Raw genomic sequence first — 25,302 nt, forward strand, 5'->3', positions numbered from 1 at the left:
ACTTATATTTACATAACTAAACCATGGGAATTTCTTATTTTAACATTACTGTGGTTTACAAATGTGAATTATTATTATAGTATGTTATTCTGTCTTTATCTGTTATGACTGTGTATGTGAAGAATATTCCATTTTGAAGCTTACCATTTTTGCTATTTTTTTACTGTTTTTACTATTTTTTATATTTTTCAAGGGCTTAATGATCTAAATCTTTTAGTTGCGCATTTCAATTAAACAACAAAAAGTGCAGTTTTCAACACATAGTTTGAGATAAATATGCTAATTTTAAAGTTGTCTCAAAACACTCCTAATCCAAACAAGTTTTCATTCTTTCATTACTTTCAACTGCATATGTTTTTTGTGTATATATCTATGTGTATAGATATATACATACATACATACATACATACACATATATACATATATATACATATATATATACACATATGTGTGTATGTGTGTTTTTCTCCTTGTAGAGGAAAAAAATAGCTATTATAATTTCAGTTTTTTGTTGTTAAATTCACACAGGCATGTGCATGTTCTGAGCAGAGGACATTATCCCAGTTACATTCAAAACTCTATTGCTACTGTGCAAGGAAATGGAACTGAGAGTATGCTTAATTCAAATGATAGAAGAACATCTTTCCATGTAGCTAATATGTTTTCTGTCTTAAATTCAAAGAAACCCAGAAGGTGAGCTGAAATCAGAGAAGACAAAGTTCAGAACGCATAGAGGAGAGTTCGGTTGTTATGAATATTCAAAAGCACCACACTTGTGGGATTTCTCCAGGCAACATGAATCTCTGCAAAGAAGGAATTGAAAGGGGGTAGGAAAAAAAATCTGTTTTGAAGGTGAAAGAAGAGAGAACAATTTAAATTTGATCTTTACTTTTCCAGAGCAACGTGATGAACCTTTGTAGGTATTTAACTTATAGTCCGTCTGACTAGGAGTAGCAAAGAACTGAAAAGTATTTTAACTATTGTGGAAACTTACAAAACAGAGTTTGGTTTCATCTCCAAAAGTGGAAGAAAATATCACTGGGACCTCTCATTTCTTTCTATAATAGCTTCTTTAAAACCTGCATACTTTGTTTCAAGGTTTGCGTGCCAACTTCTTTTCAACATTTCTTTTCATGAGTGCTATCTAAATTCCAAGGGATGCTGGATGGGTACTGAGAAGTTGGATTATTTAAGTGAACATCAGTTTGTGTGTTGCTGCCCCCTAGTATGAGGGTAAGGGTGAGAATGGAGATAAAGGCTGCATAGTTGATGTGTTGGTTGCTTTTATGCTTTTAAAAAAATGTTTCTTATAAAAGCATATCTTCAAAGTGAGAGGAGGACAAGGACTCTATTCAGAAATTAATGTGATATGAAATGAAAGTAATCAGTAAAAATAATTTGGAATATGTCTTTTATTTTAATATCACATTCATTTTGGAACACATCCCTGATCTTCTCATCACAAAGCTTTCCCTTGTAGCACATATTTAAAAAAAAGAATAAAAATAACCAATACATCAACTGTGCAGTCTTTCTCTTTATCCTAATTCCTGCCCTTTTACTAGAGGATGTCATTATAGAGATTGCTATTCCCTCAAATATCCTCATTTCCTAGTTCTGCAATCCACTTTTGTTTCTTTTTTTTTCAGGCTTTTTAACCCATAGGTTCATAGTTACTTTCTATCTGGGACACAATTTCTTTTTCTAAGGTTTTTAAATGGTATTATTTTGCCAGAAAATAACTGCTCCCCCATCTTGCCAATCACATGATAACTCAGATTGTTTTCATCACATTCTCAGGCTGTAACTTATGTTGATTAATCCTCATAATTCTTCCCTGCTGAAGAAATACTAGTTCAGCAAATATTTGTTGTTGTTTTTCCCCCCTCTAAATTTTATGGTGCTTGTTTTCCCTAAAGGAGGACGTTAGAAAGCAAAACATTCAATACTATAAAACCAATCTAACAACATCACTCTCTATAGCTACATTAGAAAGACTGGATAAAAGTGTATTGCTTACAGCAATGAGGAATTATTGCAGGAGAAATAGGAAAAATATTATAAATCATAAAACTGTCTTCTAGGCTAGAATCTAGCTATTCCCATTCTGGGAGACACAGTTTAAAGAGGGCATTGATAAGTTGGATTGCATCCAGAGAAGGGCAAATGAAACGACAAAGGGCCTTGAGATCATGCCAAGAGGGGACTGGTTGAAGGAGCTGGGGATTTTAGGCTTTGAAAAGGTAAGAGTCAGGGGGACATTATAGCTGTCTGCGAATATCTGAATGGCTGTCATGTAGAAGAGACCTTGTATTTATTCAGTTTGTCCCCAGAGGGAGAATGAGGAAGAATATATGGAAATTTCAAGACGACATATTTAGACTTGACGCAAAAAAAAATCCCAAGAATTAAAGCTTTTCTTAGGTCTAACAGGCTTCCTTGGAGTGGAATGAATTCTTTCTCATTAGAGATCTTCTAGCAGAGCTGAATGATCACTAGTCAGCTCTGTAGTAGTGGGGATTCCTTCTTGGGTATGAGTTGGACTAGATGGTCCCTGAGGTCTCTAGTAATTCTAAAATCCTGTAATTCAGCAACTCAGAATATAACATATACAAAAATAATTGTGGAAATCCATATTAATGAGTATTCTTTTGACAATGTTGACGAACTGGGAAAGATAATTTTTCTCTGTTGCACCTGCCTTCCAAAGATTTGTTATACTTAAAAATCTTCAAGGGATGATATGATGATTTTTAATGATAATAATAAATTATTGTTTATATATGTATGTGTATGTATGCGTATATGTGTGTATATATACATATATGCATATATCTTATAGATAAGTCACTTAACCTGTCTTGGTTTCTCCATCTGTAAAACTAGGATTAATAATAGCACCTACTTCATTATGTTATGATAAAATTAGATATTATTTATAAAGCATTTTGCAAACTTTAAAGCACCATATAAATGCCACTATATAGTGCTGTAATGTTTATGGAAGAATTTGCAAAAGTAACCATATTTTATCATCAAGTGAATCCAACAAGGTAAGCACTGTAAGTACTATTATCCTATTTGATGGATTAGGAAACTGATCTTGAGAGGTTAAGTGATTTTCCCACAGTTTAGATGGTCTCAACTGAATTCCTACCTTTTCCAGGAAGCCTTTACCAGTCCCCTTTAGTTTTAGTGCTTTTTCTCTGTCAGTTATCCTGTACTAACTTGTTCTGTCAAGACATCAACTTCCTGATGTCATTGGTCCTCTTTGAGAACAAAGAGCAAACAACAAGCTTGTTCTGTGTATATTTGTGGATATGTCATCTACCCCTTTAGAATTCAAACTCTGTGAGAGCAGAGATTTCTTTTGTATCCCCAGCACTTAGCATAGTGCCTTGTGTGTAATAGGCACAATGAATGTTGGTAAATTTGTCGACAACTAGTATGTATGTGAAGCAGGATCTGAATACAGATCTTTCTGATGTCAAGCTCAGTGCTAGATGGATATTTTACCTTTACATCTCCTCACATTATGATCTAAATTATTCTGCAAAGAAATTCATACCACAAAGCCTCCACCACCCTGCATTATTCAATAATGTTCCATGTCATAGTGATTCTACTTCAAAATCTCTCATAATTGTCCCCTTCTCTCTTTTGGGAAACCAACCACTGTAATTTGGGCTCTCATATCCTCTTTCATGGACTATAGAAATAGCCTCCAAACTCTTTTCTGTCCTAAGTCTCTCACATCTCCAATCTGTTTTCCACAAAACTGCCAAAGTGACATTACTAAAGGCCATCTGACTAAGTCACACCGTCCTGAATAATCTACAATGGGTCCTTATTAACTCTAGCATTTAACAGATTCTTCTGCTAAGTCTTTAAAACACTTCACAGCCTTGTTGCAACCTACTTTTCCAACCTTATTATATATGTTATTCACTTTCACACACTGTAAGAGTTTGGATAAACTTGCTTGTACTATCTTTTGCGTCTGTGGCTATAAGTTTTCTTCTCTCCTTTGACTAATAATTCCTAATTTTCTTTAAAGTTTATTTCAAATACTGTTACATGAAATCCTTCCTGATCTTCCAGATAGTTGGCACAGTGGATAGAGAACTGGGCCTGGAGTCAAGAAGACCTCACAGTTCAAATCTGCCCTCAGACGCTTAATAGCTATGTGACCTTGGTTAAGTCACTTAACCCTGTTTGCCTCAGTTTCTTCATCTGTAAAATGACCTGGAAAAGAAAATGGCAAAACATTCCAGTATCTTTGCCAGAAAGAAGTCCAACTGGAGTCATGAAGGGTCAGACATGACTAAACAACATGTTCTGAACCAGGTCTGACTCAGTCTGGTCCAATGGTTGAGATTTGGATTTGGAATAATTTGAGAAATAGATTAACTAATATACAAATTAAATAAATTTCATGGAAAAGTTATAATACTGATTTAGGTCTTGCAGCAATACTTATTTCCAAGGCAAAAGCATTTAGTCAAAAAGGTATGTTAGATCTAATGCCACCACCCTTTGATGATGGAATATCTCTTAAGTTTGAAGGGCAACAATTCCTCAAGGGCCATATTTTTTATGGACAAGACAACTGGGAAACCCTGTCAATAACTTGGGCTTTAATCTCCTGAAACAGTTTAGTCTTAGGGAAAGCTTCCTTGTGTTTAGGTAAAAACTAGCCCCAACTTATATGCCAGGAAACTTAATAGAAATTATTCTTACTTAACTCCTCTTATAGAATGCAAGATCTTTGAGGTCAGGGACTGTTAGATTTTTCTTTCTGTATCCTCACCACTTGGCAAAATGCCTGTCACATAACAAACGCTCAATGCATACTAATCTATTGATTTCTTGATTGATTCATCCATTTCAATGAACGAAAGTGATCCTATCAGAACAGCATATTATTAGTCCTGCTGTTTCAATTGATGTAGCATAGAGTTCCTACAGATAACCCATCTTTTGCTCAGCATGATGTTATGGAAATATTGGATAGGTGATGAAACTGAAAGTCATGCATAGTTCTGCAGTGGTCTCTTGCCCCGAATGCAGAAACAGATGTTCTCACTCACAGGCAGCCTTATGTCAACACTTTGTTAAAAGGCACTGGACCACATGAGGTTCCTTCTAAATCTAAGCAAGTATTCAATTTTTTTGATACTGCCCTCTAAATAAAGATATTTATGCCTTTGAGGTGCTGTTTTGTTTGATTTATTTAATTTTTGAGGTTTTCAATAAGGAATAAAAAAGGGAGTTTACTAATTATAAAATAGTATAATGAAGATGACAGAGAAATTAGTTAAAATCTGCCTTCCTACCCCACTTCCCCAGTGAGTAACAGTCATAGTTCTAACTTTCCCTCTGACTACATTTTCCCCCTTCTGGGTTACAAATTTGGGGGCACTTTTAAAGTGGGAAGCATGATACTGACCTACTTAGCAGGAGTGTTGTATGAAAGTAAGTATCAGAGAATACTCAGAAAGTGCAAACTCCTTTAAAAAACCTTAATGTTTCATAAAATTCCATTACACATTTCCACTGTCTCAGATTAGAATTCCATGGCATATGCAGAATCTGTTGTGACTTATTGGGTTATTCTGGCTTTAATAATGAATTCTGAGCAGAGGGAGCTTCAGTGTGACAGCCAGGAAAGTCCTCATTGTTATCAGTATGTTTCGGCAGTCTCTTCGGTACTGTTGTTTGCAGTTTTAACTGTGTTCATATTTTTAAATACAATGGGAAGTGTTATGATCGCTATTATCACAAACAACAGAAGGACAGATAGGGGAGTTGGGTACACAATGACAATATCGTATTAGAGAAGTGTCAAATTATTATAATTGATTAAATTCAGCTGATCAGTAAAACTATGGTATCTGCTGTTTCATAGTTTTTGCCTGCTAGTTTCTTTTTGGGTTGACATTTTCACAACCACTTTATTTTTAATCTGTTTTCTTCTTGAACTTGTCTTTATTCTTCTTTTCTTCTGCTGAAGTAACTCCTTTTATGACACATTAACTTTTATCTCCCTTTTAAACCCTCTATAACCCTTTATTCTTTATTACGTTTCTGCTCAATTCTTCTTTATAATCTTATCTTTTGCTCCTCTGTTCCTTGGTAAAGCCCATCGACATCTATGATGACAAAGATGGCCAAAACCTATGGCATATTCTTCCACTGATAACTAATCCTTCTATCAGAGATGCTAGTGCAAAGGAAGCCTTTCAGAATGAATCACACTTCAGTTGGTTTTAGCACCTACCCAGACATTTAGGAGAAATTCTACTGGATAACTGGGTGCAATGGAGCAACAAAAAAAATATTATATATATATATATATGTCTTTTTAATCTGAACTCATGACTTCAGTAGATCAGTGACAACTCTGCAACTTTTGCATTAGAGTTACTTAGGGCATTGAGTGGTTAATGCACAAAGTCATTATCTCTTTGTACTTGAAATGGTATTTGAACCCATGTCTTCCTGACTCTATTATTCCAAGGGGCTTTTCATTGTACTACTAAACAACACTAAATAATCATCTCTCAGGGCTGTAGTTCTGAGACCTTCAGTGAATATTCCCTATCACCATTTTCAGTCCAAGGAGAAATTTTGCTTTCACAAAATTCATTCATTCAGATATTCTTACACAAACATACAAAATATGGGTAATGGTGAAGTGAACTCATCATCTTAACACATGGAGGGAGGAAATAAGCATTTTTATATAGCACCTACTATGTGCTAAGCACTTATTTTAAATAAATTTTATCTCTTTTGATCTCACAACAATCCTGGGAGGAAAGAGCCATTGTTAAGGTTAATTAACTTACCCAGGGTTACATAGCTAGTCAGTTTACGAGGCTGAATTTAAACTCATGTCCCTGACTCTAGGCCCAGTGTTCTATCTACTGAACTCACCAGCTGTCTTGGAAATTTCAAGTCAATTCAATATGCTTTGAATAAGATACTGTACTATTTTCTTGGCATTCAAAAGCAAAAACTGAAATAGTCCTTGCCTCTAAGGGTCTCACATTTTACTGGGGAATGCAACTTATAAACAGATACATTTACATGCAATTTGAGGAGGAAGAGAGAATTAATAGCTAAAGAGAACATAAACAGCTTCCCATAAGGGGTGAGATATGAGCTGAGCCTTGAAGAAATCTAAGGATTCTAAGAGGTGGAGGTAAGAAGGTTGCCAAGCATGGGTAACAATCTGTGTAAAGACAGAGAAAAGAGAGATGGAATGCTAACTTTAGGGAACAGCAAATAGGCCAGTTTGGCAGAAATCTAAAATGAGTGAAGGGAAGTAATGTAAAATAAGTCAAGAGAGACAGCCAGATTATGAAGGGATATAAGTGTTAAATAGAAAAGTTTGTAGTTTATCCTATAATAATTTGAAGTCATTGAATTTTTTGAGTAGGGGAATTACATGGTCATGCCTATCACTTCATATGTATCACTAAATTTTGCTGAGGTAGGATTCATGGTTGGAATATAACTTTGCAAGTATGTAGCATATTTCATTCAAAAGAAGCAGAATAGATAAAACATTTGGCAGAGAAACATTGTATTTTAGGATGATGCCTTCATGGAGGTAAATTGAGTAACCCAATCAAGAAACACAGTGGAGACCATTTGAGTTGATAACAATCCAGGAAAAAACAGAAGCAATATTGTAATAGGGTGGACTAAACCACCTGGACAAAAAGGAATTAGACAGGGTTCAGAAAGATATCACAAACCTGGCAAAGAGGCATACTATTATAGTGATGGAGGATTTTAAATTGCCTAGACATCTGTGTGAACTCTTTGCCAAAAGCAGAGCAAATGATAATTGTTGGACTTGCCTTAATGATAATTTCATCTTTCAGTAGGTGGAGGAAGCAACAAAGTTAACTGCTATTATGGACCTTAGAGAGCAACTGATTCCTGAAGTAGGCATTATGGGAATGTTGGAATTGGGGGTGGGATATTGAGAGAGGATATAAATGATAGCTCCATCCTTGAGTTTATGATAGAGAAAAATAAAAGTGGGCATAGTCAGATGTGAACCCAAGTTTTTGGGAGAACAGATTTCAAAAGATTCAGACTAAGGATAGGAAAGTTCCAAATAGTCTAATATTTAAGATGGAAAATTGACCCAGAATAGATGCTATACTAGCAAGAATGAAATTCTAAAGGCAAAGCCAGAAAAGATTCTAATGAATCCAAGAAATTCTGATGAAATGCTATTGGGAATGTGTGAGTGCCAGCAGCTAAGACTGAATGTGATAGATCTGTAACAACTGAAAATGTTGGATACTAAATTTGTTGTATATCTGTAATTGTTTTCTGCCCAGTTAGAATGTAAGCTCTTGTTGAATAAGGACTATTTCATTCTTTATTCTTTTATTTCCAGTTCCTAGAATAATACATGGACTATATCAGCTACTTAAGCAGAGCAATCATTGACACTCATGCCTGGCCCTGCAATGAACTTTGTGAAGACTCTTCAGAAAAAGAAAGGATATTGAAGACCTGCTCTTCCACACTTGTTGCCTTGGCCACATGCATTCCTTATAAATGCACCTTGCTATCATGATACTTTACATTTGTGCCACCTCTTCCCCATATTGAAGAAACTTGGGAGGAGAATCCCCACAACCTGTGCATATGTACTTATGGAAGAATACCCCTCCCAGTTTTGGAATGAATGTTTTGTAGCTACTGTTCTTGCTAAGCCTTTTGGGTAAATGCATTTTCTAAAGAGCTTATTGACTTTACTGATTGATTGTTAAGGAGAAGCATCCACAGAATTACCCCTAGGACCCTATATAGCAGTTGGATCTAACCTACCAGTGCCAATGTGAATTTAGCTCAGAAGAAATACTACATTTTTTTCCCCATTCTTTTTATACTTTAATGGGATCCTGATAGAAGCACACTGAGGATAACTCTTTTTTTTGATATTGTTATTTTATTATTGATCTTCTAAAAACTACTGAACACATGGGTGAAAACAATTAACATAAACACATGAGATTACTGGGCTATAAGTTAAACTTCATGATCATTGCTGTAGTAAAGAAGATACAGAGGTGACATGTACCTCATCCTGTTCCTCCATGGTTTTGATTTCTTCTGTTAGGTCTCTATATTTTGACAGCTTTTCGTTTCATGTAGTTTGGAGATTTTAAGTAGAGTGTCATCTATTAAAACATTGTTCTTAAATTTTTTTATGTATCAATATTCTGTCTGGGCAATTGTGAGCAGCAGTTATATTTGTAAGTCTGCTCTAGTTCCAGTATTGTGTTTTTATTAAATTTTCAAGGGTAGTTTTAGGTCTGTATTTATAGTAGGAGGATTTCTTTTGTGTTCAAAAGCAAGTAACCTTCTGGTGTCTAATTCCAGCCATGTGTCTTTCTAGTTATTTAGTAGGTACTAAATTTTTGAAAGCATCTATAATATAGTACATCATTTTTATAACTTAATTGCACAATCTACATTTATCAATAAGTAAGGGCTCTGTAAGGATAATGTTTCAGCAATTTCTAATTGGATTTACCTGATTTGATATTATTATCATAAAGCCATTGTATTCTACAATGAAATATACATGAATTACTTTGTAAGATACATTTCTGTCAGTTGACTTTATGTGGTTGTTGCCCAGAGTACCTTTTGATCCCATTCTTGATTCTTAGCAATTATTATCAATATCATTGTTAGACTGTGTGTGTGTGTGTGTGTGTGTGTGTGTGTGTGTGTGTGTGAGAGAGAGAGAGAGAGAGAGAGAGAGAGAGAGAGAGAGAGAGAGAGAGAGAGAGAGAGAGGGAGATTTAATATGCATTATTGCAAAGAGCTGATCTCAAACCTAGGAAGATCTGGATTCAAGTAATAATTTAACACCTATTATTTGTATGACCCTGGTCAAGTCATTTAACCTCTTAGTATTTTATGCAATTTTCTAAGAGTAGAGTCAACATAAACATTTGTAGAAGGGATTTCCTCACCTGGCAGTTCCCTATATTAATGAAATCACAGATGAAGTCCCCATCTCTGTGCTATCTCAAATATTATTTAATTTTCATTGTTTCCAGTAGGGCTTTAGATAGAAATGGCACTAGGATAAGTTACTATGCAACTATTATTCTTTTATATTTAATGTTCTGTGAGCAATTGCACAGATGACAGAATAACTTTCTTGGTATGGTTGAACAAAAGTATTAGATATAAAATTATCCTTCTGAAGGCTCCCATAGCATACAAAACAATAACAATACTACTCATTACATTTCATTGTGATTTTGATCTCTGCTAGGTTTTTATATTTTGCAAGATTTTCATTCCATGTAGCTTGAAGATTATGAAAATTTAGTATAGTAGTGTATATTTACAATACTCAAGTTTTTATGGCTAAATCTATGCCTGGGCAATTGTGGGCAACAATTTAGTTTCTGATAATGGCCTGATTTCTTGACAGTTAATTGATTGACTTCTCAAGAATATTTTCAGCTGGACATTGCCCTCCAAATAACTTTAAAATACAGCAAATGAAATTCTGGTGGTAGAGCCAACAAACTTTCAGTCAGAGAGAGACATTTTTCCAGTTCAAGGCAACTTAGGAGGTCAGAAAGAGAAGTATGTGACATGGGGGTGGAGGCTGACCTAAAGCCCAAGGGGATGAAACATCAGTGATGGGACAAGGTGGTGGTGACAGAAACAATAACATCTTTGGGAACTCTCAAGCCAGGGATAAGAAAGGGACCTGCCAACTAGTCATAAAGTGATGTAAGCACTAGATGCAGCACCAGATGCTGTTTGACAACTCCATTGCCTGTACCCACTTCTGGGTCATAGTTTAAGGGTGAAAGGAGCACTTTTGGTCAGCAGGGAGTGAAATATCTGAGGGGCAGTATTGCTTTTAGTCATAAGGGAGCAGGAGCAGTATGTGGAGCAGTATGGATTGCAATTCCAAGGGATTAGGGGAAGGAACAGAGGGCAGACCAAGACAGCAGTGACTATGCCTCTTCTCAGACCATACCACCTTGGAAGCACTGAAAACTTCCAAAACCCCAGAACTACCTCTGAAAATGGCAGTGCAAAAAAGCCTGAAATTTGAGGCACCCCTCCTACCCTTCAGTCCCACAATGGGAAAAGAGTCCAAATTTAAAATAAAGTTGCAAATCAAGGAAAAAGAAAAAAATGAGCAAACAACAACAAAAAGGACCTGACAACTAAAATTAATCTGGTGACAGGGAAGGTCAAGACACAAACTTCAGAAAGAGAATGACATCAAAACAGGTACAAGCAAAGCCTCAAAGAAAAATGAGAATTTTACACAAGCCTAACAGGAATTACAGGAAAAGTTTAAAAATGATTTTTAAAATCAAATAAAAGTGATAGAGGAAAAATTAGGTAAAGAAATAAAAGCAAAGGAAGGCAATTGTGAATAGACAATTAACAGTGTGTAAAAGACACACAAAAAGATTGAAGAATTAACACTTTAAAAAACAGAATTGGCCTATATGTAAAAAGCTACAAAAATTGATGAAAAAAAAATTCCTTGAAGAATAAAATTGGTCAAATGGAAAAAAAAGAGAAAAAAGAGCCCATTCACTAAAGAAAATAATTACTTAAAAATTAGAATTGGGCAATCAGAAGCCAATGACTCCATAAGACATCAAGGAACAATAAAACAAAGTCAGAATACATAAAAAAAAAAAACAGAAGAAAAGCAACTGACCAGGAAAATAGTTTGAGGACAGATAACTTAAGAATTATTGGATTACCTGAAAGCCATGTTAAAAGAAAGAGCCTTGACATCATATTTCAAGAAATTATCAAGGAAAATTGCCTTAATATCCTAGAACCAGAAGGTAAAATGAAAATTAAAAAAAAAAACAACCTTCCAATTACCATCTAAAAGAGATCTCAAAATGAAAACTCCCAAAAATATTATAGCCCAGTTCCAGAGCTCCCAGGTCAGAGAGAAAATACCTCCAAGCAGCCAGAAAGAAACCTTTCAAATACTGTGGAGCCACAGTCAGAATCACACAAGATTCAGCAGCTACCATGTTAAAGGATCATGGAATATTATATTCCAGAAGGCAGAAGATCTGGGATTACAAGCAAGAATAACCTACATAGTGAAACTGAATATAATCTTTTGAGGGGCAAAATGGATATTTGATGAAATGGAGGTATTTTAAGCATTCCTGATGAAAAGGTGAGAGTTGAACAGAAAATCTGACTTTCAAATACAAGACTCAAGAGAGCCATAAGAAGGCAAATATGAAAGAAAAATCATAAGGGATACAATAAGGTCAAGCAGTTTACTTTTCCATATGAGAAGAACTTTATCATTATTAGGGCAATTAGAAAGATTCTTCATAGAAAGACAGCAAGTAAGTGAGTTGAATATGTTCAGACAATATTAAAAAAATGGATAGGTGAGAAAGAGGAAGACGTTGGGAGATGAGGGAAGGGAGGAGAAGAATGGGGGAAATTATCTCACATAAAAGAGGTGTGCAAAAAAAGAGGTTTTATGATGGAGAGGAAAAGAGAAGACAGGAAACACTTCAATATTACATCTATATTGATTCAAAGTGGGATATTATGTGTGTGTATCTCTATGAATATACATATATATGTATATATTCATAGTATGAATCAATGAGTATATATTTATATGTGTGTGTGTGTGTGTATATATATATATATATATATATATATATATATATATATATATATATATATACCTTCATACTTAATTGGTAATAGAAATCTATTTTATCCAACATGGAAGTAGTAGGGTAATGGGATAAAAGAAAGGGGTGTGGTTATAAAAGGGAGGGCAGATAAAAACAACAGTGGTCAGAAGCAAAATAGACTTTAGAGAAAAGACAGGAAAAAAGAGAGAGAGAGAGAAGGGTAAACAGAGGAAAATAGTAAGAAAGGGAATGCCCAGTTAGTAATATTAACTGTTTATGTGAAAGTGAAAGTAGATAGCAGACTAGATTAGAAACAAGAATACAGCAATATGTTGTTTTCAACAAACACACCTGAACCAGAGAGACACATGGAGAGTTAAAATCAGGGATTGGAGTAAAATCTATCCTTTCAACTGAAGTAAAAAAAGAAAAAATCAAGGGTATCAATCATGATCTCAGACAAAACAAAAAGAGACCTAATTAAAAGTGACAATCAGGGATCTACATCTTGCAAAAAAGAACCATAGACAATGAAGTAATATGAATACAAACCATATATGTACTAAATGCATATGTACTAAATGCATACCATCCAATGTTTTGAAGGAAAAGCTAAATAAATTGGGGGTCCTTAACTTTCCCCTCTCAGACCTAGATAAATTTAACCACAAAATAAATAAGAAAAAAGTCAGGGAGATAAGTAGAATCTTAGAAATGTTAGATATGATAGGCATCTGGAGAAAATTGAATGGAAATAAGAAGGAGTATACTTTTTTTTTCTCAGCTGTACATGGCACCTTTACAAAAATTGACTGAGTATTGGAGCATAAAAGCCTCACAACCAAGTGCAGAAAAGCATAAATATTAAATGCACCCCCTTCAGACTATAATGCAATAAAAATACATTTAATTAAAGGGCCGTGGAAGTTTAGATTAAAAATTAATTGGACACTAAATAATCTAATCTTTAAAAATGAGTGGGTCAAAGAACAAATCATAGAAACAATCAATAATTTCATGAAAGAGAATGACAACAATGAGGCAACTTTCCAAAATTTGTGGGATTTGGCCAAAGCAGTATTTAGAAGAAAATTTATATCTCAATGCCTACATTAAAGGAGAGAGTAATAAAATTGAAAGCAAACATATAATTGAACTAATAAGTAAAATGAGGATCTACTTTTATTGAGAAACAAACAGTAAAATAAATAAGCCATTGTTTAATTTTATTTAAAAAAAAGAAAACCAAAACCAGTATCAAAAGTTAAAAAGAGCAAATGCATCACAAATAAAAATGAATTTTAAGCAATTGTTAAAAAATAATTCATCCACTTTTATGCCAGTACAATTGACAATCTAAGTGAAATGGTTGAACATTTGCAAAAAATAAATTACCCAGATTAACAGAAGAGGAAGTAGCTTACTTAAATAATCCAATCTTAAAAAATGGAATAGTCTATAAATGAGCTCCATAAGAAAAAAAAATCTTCACACCAGATGGTTTTACAAGAGAGCTCTACCAAACATGTTAAGAAACAATTAATCCCAATTCTATATAAACTATTTGAAAAAAATAGGCAAAAGAGTTCTACAAAATTCCTTTTGTGACACAAACAGTGGGAGGGCAAAAACTAAAAGAGAAATTGTTAGACAAATTTCCTTAATTAATGTTGATGTAAAAATTTTAAATAAAACACTAGTGGGGGCAGCTAGGTAGCACAGTAGATAGAGCTCTGGCCTTGGAATCAGGAGGACCTGAGTTCAAATCTGGCCTCAGACACATGATATTTGCTAGCTGTGTGACCCTGGGAAAGTCACTTAACCCTGATTGCCTCATCAAAAAAATAAATAAATAAAACACTAGTAAGGAGATTACAGCAATATATCCAAAGATCATATACTATGGCCATTTTGTATTTACACCAGAAATGCAAAGATGGAACAATATTAGAAATATTATCAGCATAATTGACCATATCAATAACAAAAATCATGTGGTTATATTAATTGATGCAGAAAAAGCCTTTGACAAAATAAAGTACCTTTTCCTATTAATAACTCTAAAAAGTATAGAAATGCATGTAACTTTTCTCAAATGATTAATATCTATATTAAACAAAGCAAGCATTGTCTGTAACAAAGATAAACTCCCCAATAGGATGAGAGGTGAAGCAAAGTTGTCTGTTATCACCACTATTTTTCAATATTGTATTAGAAATTTAAACTATAGCAATAAGCTAAGAAAAAGAAATTGAAGGAATTAGAATAAACGAGCAAGCAAAGCTATCACTTTTTGAAGATTATATGATGGCATACTTAGAGAACGCTAGAGAATCAACTAAAAAAATGGCTGAAATAATTACTCCAAAAAAGTTACAGGAGATAGAGAAAATCCATTTAAAATAGCTGCAGACAATATAAAATACCTTGGAGTCTACCTGCCAAAACAAACCCAGGAATTATATGGACACAATTACAAAATAGTTTTCACTCAAATTGAAACAGAACTATATAATTGGTAGGCTGAGCCAATATAATCAAAATCACAATTCTACCCAAGTTAATTTACTTATTCAGTGCTATAGCAATCACATTATCAAATAATTATTTTAAAGAGCTAAGAAAAAATACATCTGGAGGGACAAAAGATCAAGAATACCAAAGGAATCAATGAAAAATAAATGTCAAGGAAGGTGGCTTAGTTGTACTAGATCTCAAACTGTATTACAAAGCGGTGGTCATCAAAAAAATCTGGCACCAGCTTAAAAATAGAGTAATGGTTCAGTGGAATAGATTAGGTATACAACACACAGTAGTAAAGGATGATAGTAATCTAGTATTTCATAAACTCAAAGATCTAAGCTTTTGGGATAAGAACTGAACATTTGGCAAAAGTTCCTGGAACATTTGGCAAAAAACTGGAAAGCAGATTGGCAGAAAGTTGGCATAAACCACCATCTCATACCACATAACAAGACAAGGTCAAAATGTATAATTATTTAGAAATAAAGGGTGATGTCATAAGTAAATTAGGGAAGTATGGGAAAATGTACCTGACAGAACTATGGATAAGGGAAGAGTTTATGATCAAACAAGAGATAAAGAGAATCACAAGAAATAATTAAAAAAGATAATTAAAATTATACGACATTAAAATGATTTTTTACAAACCAAAGTATTGCTGCCAAAATGAAAATGAAAACAGGAAACTGGGGAAAATTACTTTGTTTCTCTGGTAAAGACCTATTTTCTCAAATATATACAAAACCAAGTTAAATTAATAAAAATAAGAGCCATTCCACAGTTGATAAATGATCAAAGGATATGAACAAGCAGTTTTCAGAAGAAGAAATCAATAGTCACATAAAAAGTACGCAGATCACTACTGATCAGAGAAATGCAAATTAAGATTACTGAGATACCACTGCACACCTAACAGATTAGCTAACATAATACAAAAAGAAAATGACTATGTTAGAGGTAATGAGGAAAAATTGGAATGCTAATGTACTGTTGGTGGAATTGTGAAGTAGTCTAACCATTTTGGAGAACAATTTTGGTCTATAGTCAAAGAGTTATAAAACTGTGCATAACGTCTGACCCAGCAGTACCACTAATAGTTCTGTATCCTAGAGAGATCAGATAAGACCTTGTTGTACAAAAATATTTATGGTAGCTATTTTTGTGACGGGAAGAAATTGGAAAATAAGGGATGTGCATTAATTTGGGAATGGTTGAACAAGTTGTATATGATTGTGATGGAATACTATTGCACTATAAGAAATAATGAGCAGCATGGTTGCAGAAAAAAAAACAAAAAAACAAACCAGAAACACTTATGTGAACTTGTGCAGAGTGAAGTGAGGAGAACCAGGAGGACATTGTATGCAGCAATAACAATATTATATGATGATCAACTATGAAAGATGCATACTCTCATCAAGACAATGATCCAAGAAAATTCCAAAGGGCTCATGATGAAAACTGCTACCCACTTCCAGAGAGAGAACCGATGAACTCTGAATGCAGATTGAAACATTTTAAAATTTTATTTTAATTTTTTTGTGTTTTCTTTTGCAACAGAGCTAATATGGAAATATGTTTTGCATGATCTCATTTAAATTAATTAAATTTAAAAATTTAAAAATTTAAATTTAATTTAATTAATCATTATAATTTATTAAATTCAAATAATTTAAATCAAATTGCTTGCCTTCTCAAGGAATAGGAAGGTGGGAAGGAGAAGGAGAATTTGGAATTCAAAATTTAAAAAAACCCATATTGTTAAAATATTTGCATGTAATTTGGAAATATTTAGCGAAAGAAATACAAAGAAAAGAATAATTTCAGCTCTGTCTTTGTAAAATGTGGTTTTGTCATTCATAATTTCACAAGTAATATACAGCTTCTCATACAGCCTTCAGATCATGTTCTATTAGAGGTTTTGTAGGTGCTATTTTTTTAGCCTGTAATGAAATGTTGCACAGTTTCTACCAATCCTACCTTGACTTCCATATCTCTGTTACTTAAAAATGACCCTCCTGTAATTTTTGTGGTGATGTCCTTATTCTGAATTGACATCATGTGGCCTCCATTACCTTAAACATTCAAATAACTTAGGCATTCAGTTAATGAATCCTTGCTGACACGTTATTTAATGCTGATGTTGCTTATAGAGCACCTTTTCATCCTTGTCTTTGACTTTAGACATTTTATAGGTTCCATCCAGGGGTAAATAACTTTTATTAGCCTCAAAGGATCATAGATTCAAAGATTTAATGTTAGTCAGGACCTTGCAGGCAATTGGGTTCATCTCATTCAGTAGAAGAAGAAAACGAATCACAGAATGGCTAGTGATTTGCTCAGGATCACATAGTTTGTGCATTAGACAAATTCAACATAAAGTACTTTTTATCATCCATTACTACTGTTCAGTGAAGTGTTATCCATTTGTTCCAAAAATAATTTCTATAGGTTTTTGACCTGAATATTACATCCTCTGTGAACAATTGCCAATCATTTTACTCTGGTGACAAAATATTAATCTTTCTATAGCTAACTTTTGGTATTATTAGTATTAGTATTAGTATTACTGTGATTATGTATATATACATAATGTATATGTATACATATGTGTGTATATGTACAAACATTTCAAAAAATATCACAGTATTCTTTTGGGCAAGAAGGTGAAATGATATAGATAAATGGATTTGGAGTGAGATGAGTGAAAAGATTTGAAGAGTAAGTCCTGAATGGGTCAGTGTGAATTTGTGAGGTTTTTGTTCTTTAGTGGAGTGCCCTAGGGATCTGTGCTTATTCCTGTTCCATTTAACCTTCTTAGCAATGACTCAGATGATAGCCTAGAAGTCATGCTTGTCAAATTCACAGATAATATGAAGCTAGAAAGGATAGCAACATTCTATCACATCTAATGGCAGAATATGGATTGTAAAAGATTTTGGCAGGCTTGAACTATGTGCTGAAACCAATAAAATGGAATGTGATAAGTGCAAATGGTAAGTGCTACACTTTGCTTCAGAAAGTCAACATTACAAGGAAAGGATGGGTGATCATGGCTCTACAACATTTTCCATAAAAGCATGGGGTATTTTAGTGAACTAAAAGCTCAAGATGAGTTAACAAGTTGATGATATATCATTAAAAAAAATTGTATCTCAGGCTGCATTAAGGGAAGCATATTATTCAGGACAAAATAAGGGATATATCTATTCTACTCTGCCTGGTCAGTCAATATTTATTAATAAATAAAATCAACATTTGAAATAAATTGATGAATAAACCAACATTTATAAAGCACCTACTATGTGCCAGGCACTATGCTAAGGGCAAAATAGGGGATATTTCTGTTCTACTCTGTCTGGTCAGTCAATCAATCAACATTTATTAAGCACATACTATGTGCCAGAAACTGTGATAAGTGCTGGGGATACAAAAAGAGGCAAAAGATAGTCCCTGCCCTTATGGAAATCACAGTCTAGTCGGGGAGACAACATGCAAACAAATCTATACAAAAGAAGACATACACAGGATAAAAAGTAAATAATTAACAGAAGGAAAACACCGGAATTAAATGGAGTTGTAAAATCTAGGTCGTTATGCCAAATTCTGGGTACCAGATTTTAGGGAGCATCTCCTGAGGGAAACTTACAAGTCTGTAGATGGTACCCTGAGAGAATTGATAGAGATATTTAGGTTGAAGATGGAAATATTTAGGGGGAATGTGATAGCTCTCTCCAGGTATATGAAGGACTGTCATGTGGAAGAATGATTGGAATTATTTTGCTTCATTCCAGAGGCCAGTATAGCCCGGTACAGTGGAAAGAGAGCTAGCTGAATGTGCAATTGGATGACTTATGACTGAAGTCTTACCATTGAGATTTTCTATTTCTGTGACCTTGAATAAGTATTTTAACCATATTATTATGAAACCAACCTCTTCCTGATGCTGAGTGGGATACAAAAATTAGTATAATAAAGGGAATGAATAAGTCTGTCTCTGAGATAACTTTCATATCTAGTTCCATGTCCCTATGACCTGGTACCAATGTTTGAATATTGCTGAGGGAAAGACTTAGACTTCATATAAGGAAAACACAAAAATAAAACAAACAAAAATAAACAAACAGACCGTTCCTATGAAAGTCTAAATGTCTAAATGCCTTTACATTGGTGGTCGTCTAATGCTCAGCTTCCTCAATTCTTCCTCTTGACTTCTTTTGCTTCTTTTAAGATTCTACTCAAATCCTGGATTCTGTAAGAGGTCTTTCTTAGTCTCTCTCCCCTCTCTCCCTATCTCCCCTACTTTAACCTCCCCACATCTTCTCTTTTGGCTCAATTCTCATTTATACTGTTTATATCATATGTGTGCATGCATGTTCATATATACGTGTGTACATACATACTATATATGGAGAGATGTATATATACATCCTATACATACACACATATACACATACATATACATATACACATACATATACGTGTGTGTGTATATGTGTGTGTGTATATATATATATATATATATAGTATATACATATATATGTGTGTATATATGTGTGTGTGTGTGTGTGTGTGTGTGTGTGTGTGTGTGTGTGTGTGTATATATGATGGAGATTTTGCATGTTACTTTTCCCCATTAGGATGTGGGCAGGGATAACTGTTTCCCCCTTTATTTGTATCTCAGTGCTTAACACAGTGCCTGGCACTTATTAGTTCTTTAATTAAAGCTTATTGATTGATCTCAATTTTTTCAAATTAGAAGCCAGATGAGTACTTATGGAGTATCTAGAGAATGCTGCTTTTCAGATATAGATTGGCTCTTCTAGATTGTTAAAGTGTAAAATAAAATTTGTAATTAGAAGACCTGGGTTTGAATCCTGGTTCTTTTGCATACCACCTGTGTGACTTAAATAACTTTATGAAGTTCTAGTTTCCTCAACTGTAAAATGAAGGAATTAGAAAATAATGATTTCCAATATCCCTTCTAGTTATCACGATTCTATAAATTCTTAAATTTTGTACATCTATGATACTGAAGACTGTACTCAGAGATTTTGCTGGACAATCTAGACCAACTCCTTTATTATACAGATGAGAAAACTAATTTTTTTCCACTTTGCAACAGGACGACTCTTAACAGGCAATCTTCCTTTCCTGATTTGGCCAGTGAGCAGAGCTCTTTCTAAAGAACTTCAAACTGGCTTTTGGACTAACTGCCAATTCAGCTGATTTCTCCCTTTGATACACTGTCCCTATTTATAATTCAACTGCCTCTCATTCACCCAAGATCGGGTTATGTATTTTTCCTCTCAGAGTGACATTGACCACATCCTACCATTTTTTTTATCTTTATTACTATCCTGGGCTACCAGTGGAGTTAATTTTCCTAATAACCATATTCAAATAGAATTATAGCTGCCATTCAATCATTGCTGACCTCATAGTCTTTAAAAATTGAGCTTGGTGTCCTTTTTTCCAGACTATTACTAGGATATGCAAAGTATTATGCTTGCCAAGGGATCCTAAATTTTTTTTCTGATTCTTCCATATAAGCACTGATAACAAAATACAAAAAATATTTTGCATCATCATGATGTTCCCAGAGACGTTGCCATCTTGAGTATCAGGTAAAGCAGGGTACAAATAGCCTTCTTAGTTATGTACACTTAGAGGATGTGAATGTTAGATCTATAAGTAGTAGGCATGGGAAGATCAGTGCTCAGAATTTCTGCTGTAACCAACTGAGGTTGTGCCATTTTTGGTCCAATTGTTGAATATAGGTATTAGGCTTTGTAATGCAATAATATGAAGAAGTGATCCTTGTTAGTATCTCTTGACACCACATTATTATGAAACCAATCTGTCCTATTACTAGGATACCTACAATAACATTTTTTCTTTGAGTAAATATTAGTTTGAAGGATCAATACAGGAATGATCAGTGAAACTAATAGATATACCAATTATATGACATAGTGGAAATAGCTTAGAATTTGGACTAAAAAACAATCTAGATTCATTTCTCAGCTGTGTCACTTAATACTTTCATGACTTTAGGAAAATAAATTAATTTTTCTGGGTTTCAGTTTCCTTTAAAAACACCATCTAGCATTTATATAGTACTTTATATTTTACAAAGTGCTTTACAAATATTTCATTTTATCCTCACAACAACCCTCAAATGTAGGTACTATTATCATTCCCATTTTACAGATAGGAAATCAAAGCAGACAGAGTTTAAGTGATTTGCCCAAGGTCACAATAGTTAGTAAGTTTCTGAGGATGATTTTGAACTCCAGTTTTCTTGAATCTAGGTCTAGGATTCTATCTGCTGCACCACCTAGACTTAGATGACTTCAAAGATCCTTTCTGGCTTTAAGTTCATTATCGTAAGATAGTAGGTTTTTGTATCTTGGGGTACAGAGGAACTTGCTATATGGAAATCCCCTCACTGAAGCAGTTCAGCAACTCCTTTGTAATTCTGAGGTCTGCCTGGGAGCCCTGAGCATGTAAGTGAATTGTCTATGGTCACATAGACAGGGGGAGGACTTGAACTTATCTTCTTTTATTCCCCTCAAGTCACCTATTAAATAACTGCTTTTGGTGGCAACTATTTTACAAAATGAAATTGAGATTTTTAATAGAAATCATCTCTAGAAATCATAATGATTTTTAGAATAGCTGATTACCAGTAGCCAGAGCTACATAATTACTAAATATCTTCCACGATATTCTATAATTTTTATTAACACAGTACCTGGTATATAATAAATGTTCTTTCTTTCTTTCTTGGCCTATTTTGACTAATTTAACAATAGCTTACATTTATAAATACATGCATTATCAAATTTGAACCTTATAACAAGTCTGTAAGATAGGTAGCATATTATTAAGATTCCTAAACCTTATAACAAGTCTGTAAGATAGGTAGCATATTATTAAGATTCCTAAACTTCATAACAAGTCTGTAAGATAGGTAGCATATTATTAAGATTCCTATTTTACAAAAAAAAAATAAACTGAGATTAAAAGAAGTTAATTTAAAAAAGGAACTGAGGAAATGACAGAAATAGAGTTCAAACCTGGGACTTTCTGACACCAAGTTCAGTTTTATATTTTTACTACATTTTTCTACATCTGCCTTCGCTAAGCAAGAGGAAGCCAATTTAGCAATGTTAACATCACACCTGATTTGTATATCTTTGGCCAAGGGACTTTACTCCCAGTTTCAGTTGCCTCATATTTATACATTACATTCAATATATGTGTATATATATATATATATATATATATATATATATATATGTATATATATATATATGTATATTCATTATTATATAATGAAAAGAACACCCTAGCTATTCTCTGAGGTCTCTGTTCTACCAGCTCTAGCTTTCAATGTGGAGAGAACAGAGGCTGTGTGTTCTAATCTCTTTGGCAATTTGACCATAATTGGAGTAATGATATCTCACAGAAAACTTTTAGAAGAGATATTGCTATTCAAAGGTCTTTTGCCATAATCCTCGTATTATACTGACTAGGTGGCTGCTTTTTCTGCCCAGGCAAAGGGATGGTTATTCTGGAGAATTCATTAGCCCATTTATTGGGAAGTTTGGTATGATCTGATCAAAGTTGCATATCTACCTTATTTTTTTAGTGTTTTTTTTATGTTAAACATCAATACAAAGAATTGTTCTTATTTAATAATTAATCACATTTAAATTAATTCCAATGCACAAAACGTAACACATTTTTAGCTGTCCCTTCTAATTCCTTGGAAACAAATTAAAATGGAGAAGTGTGTGGAATGAAAAAATTCTAAAAAAAGCTTTATGACATAACATAAAATGAAAAAATAACTAGAAGGGTAGAATACACACTCTGTTTTGGTTACTTATAGCATGGTTCACATTATACTTATTTTATGTATATTGGAAATCATTGCTGATTATCTAACTCCAGTGGGTTCCAAAGCTCTGTATAGCTCAATAAAAGAATTCCTGATCCCATCAATCAAGACTTACCTAAAATAAGTTGGATATGTAGATAAAGTTAAGGAGTGAGAAATTTAAGTCTTGTCACTGAACTGGATTCTATGCCAATACCTGGAAACTACACATTTGAATAGCACTGTGAGGTATAAGCTGTTGCAGGGTTGGGTTAATTCTACCATTAACACTTAGCATGAATGAATTTATTAACTAAATCAAATGAAGCTTCAAGGAATGGTGAGCATAGAATTCCTTGGTTGTGCTTGAAGGAGGAGATTGGACTATAAAACCATTTCTAAGGATGGCCTGGAGATAGGGATTGGAGTGATACTGAAATGGAAGGAGACATATTGCTGGAAAGTCTGAATGAAGGCACAGCCTGAGAGGAACGGCACTAAAAAAAAAGAAAAAAAAGAGCTCTCTCAAAGAGGAATAGCAGTAACAACTATTGTGGATTTAGCAAAGAGGATTTCTGAGCTCTAAGTGGAGTCACAATTTACCAGGTGATCATGGATATATATTTGGCCCATACGTATATATTTTGTAAAACATCCAAAATATCAGCCCATAGTTCTTTATGCTAATATAATCAACTCATTTGGAAATCTAATAACTAAGAAAACAAAAATCTTATAACTAAGAAAAACAAAAGGTATAATTTGGAATTTTTTAAAAAAATATTTAATACTAAATAATTGTTCAACAAACATTTGCCAGATTAAATTGAGGAAGAAAAAAGAATAATGATCAATGGAATATAGAGTGAGAAAGAAATATCTAAGATATGAAAATGGTACTTATAGCCATATAAATGAATAATACTAAAATTGGCAACTGAATTCCTTCATACAAATATGTTTTTCAAGGCACTTGGCACTAGACCAAAAAGTAAAATTAAATATTGAGAACATTTCTTGTTTTTATATCACATTATTCTCAAAATAAATAGTAATAAATTCCTGCAATTCTGTGTTTAAGCTAAATGCAAATATTATGAAATACATTATAGGTAAGAATACAGTCCTGCCAAAATAAGGCAATAGAATACATATGCATGTTACAACATGGTAAATGATATATTTTTATAGAGAGAAAGGCACCTTTCTTTGTTGTACTCATGAGCATGTCATATTTAGAATGGTTATTTTTTTCACCCAATTACAATAATGTTACTTAATTATGATTATTATGTAAATTACATGTAAATCCCAAAGGAAATTATGGAAATGGAAAGTAAATTTTTATTGATATTTCATTAGTAACGCATCATATGCTAACATAGGTTTATCCTGAAAGAGGTATCTACATATTTTCATTAAAGAGGGAAAGAGGAAAGTTCATCATTTAGAAATTTGAAAAACTATAAAAATAGTGAAGAAAATAGTTAGCTGTTATTTGACTTTTGCCCCCTTTATTGACATAATAAGGATTTAAAGGTGATGATTCCTATGTATAGAATAGGTAAGGTGAAATTATTTTCTCTCTAATTGCTACTGGTTTATTTTCCTTATTCCTTCTCACCCCAGGTTCTGAGGCAGCCAAGTGTTATGTTCAGATATTTCCATATTGATTATTACTCCTGCAACATTTTCTCATTCATATATAAATAGCCTTTACCACAGCTTATTATTGTTTATTTAATAAAATAGAGATTTCTTTTCCCGTACTTTGCCTACAACCACTTGTTCATCTCTCTCTCTCTCTGTCTCTCTCTCTCTGTCTCTCTGTCTCTCTGTCTCTCTCTCTCTCTCTCTCTCTCTCAAATGTGTGTATATAAACATACATACAAACATAAACAATCTCTTTCTATATTTATGTATATATAAATATATATGTTAAATGCAGAAAATATATGTGTATATATGCACGTGTGTATGTGATATCTAACATATTGCTTGAAAGTCTGGATGAAGGCACAGCCTGAGAGGAAGGGTACTGAAAAAAAAAGAATAGAGAGTATATAGATTTTTATGTGTTCTCTATTTCTAAACAGAACTTATCTTCCATTGGAGTAAAAAGTTAGAACTTCAAAAAAAGCTAGACATCACCTAATGTCAACCCCTCCTTTTACA

At 33.6% G+C, this 25,302-nt stretch overlaps 1 pseudogene; it reads left to right on the forward strand.

Moving 5' to 3' along the window:
* Positions 1–2,192: 2,192 nt before the first annotated feature.
* Positions 2,193–25,302, forward strand: part of LOC110195959 (NADH dehydrogenase [ubiquinone] 1 alpha subcomplex subunit 7 pseudogene) — a 54,609-nt pseudogene continuing 31,499 nt past the window's right edge.

The sequence above is a fragment of the Phascolarctos cinereus genome, unplaced genomic scaffold (assembly GCF_003287225.1).
Source record: "Phascolarctos cinereus isolate Bilbo 61053 unplaced genomic scaffold, phaCin_HiC Scaffold_1;HRSCAF=81, whole genome shotgun sequence".
Lineage (NCBI taxonomy): Eukaryota > Metazoa > Chordata > Mammalia > Diprotodontia > Phascolarctidae > Phascolarctos > Phascolarctos cinereus.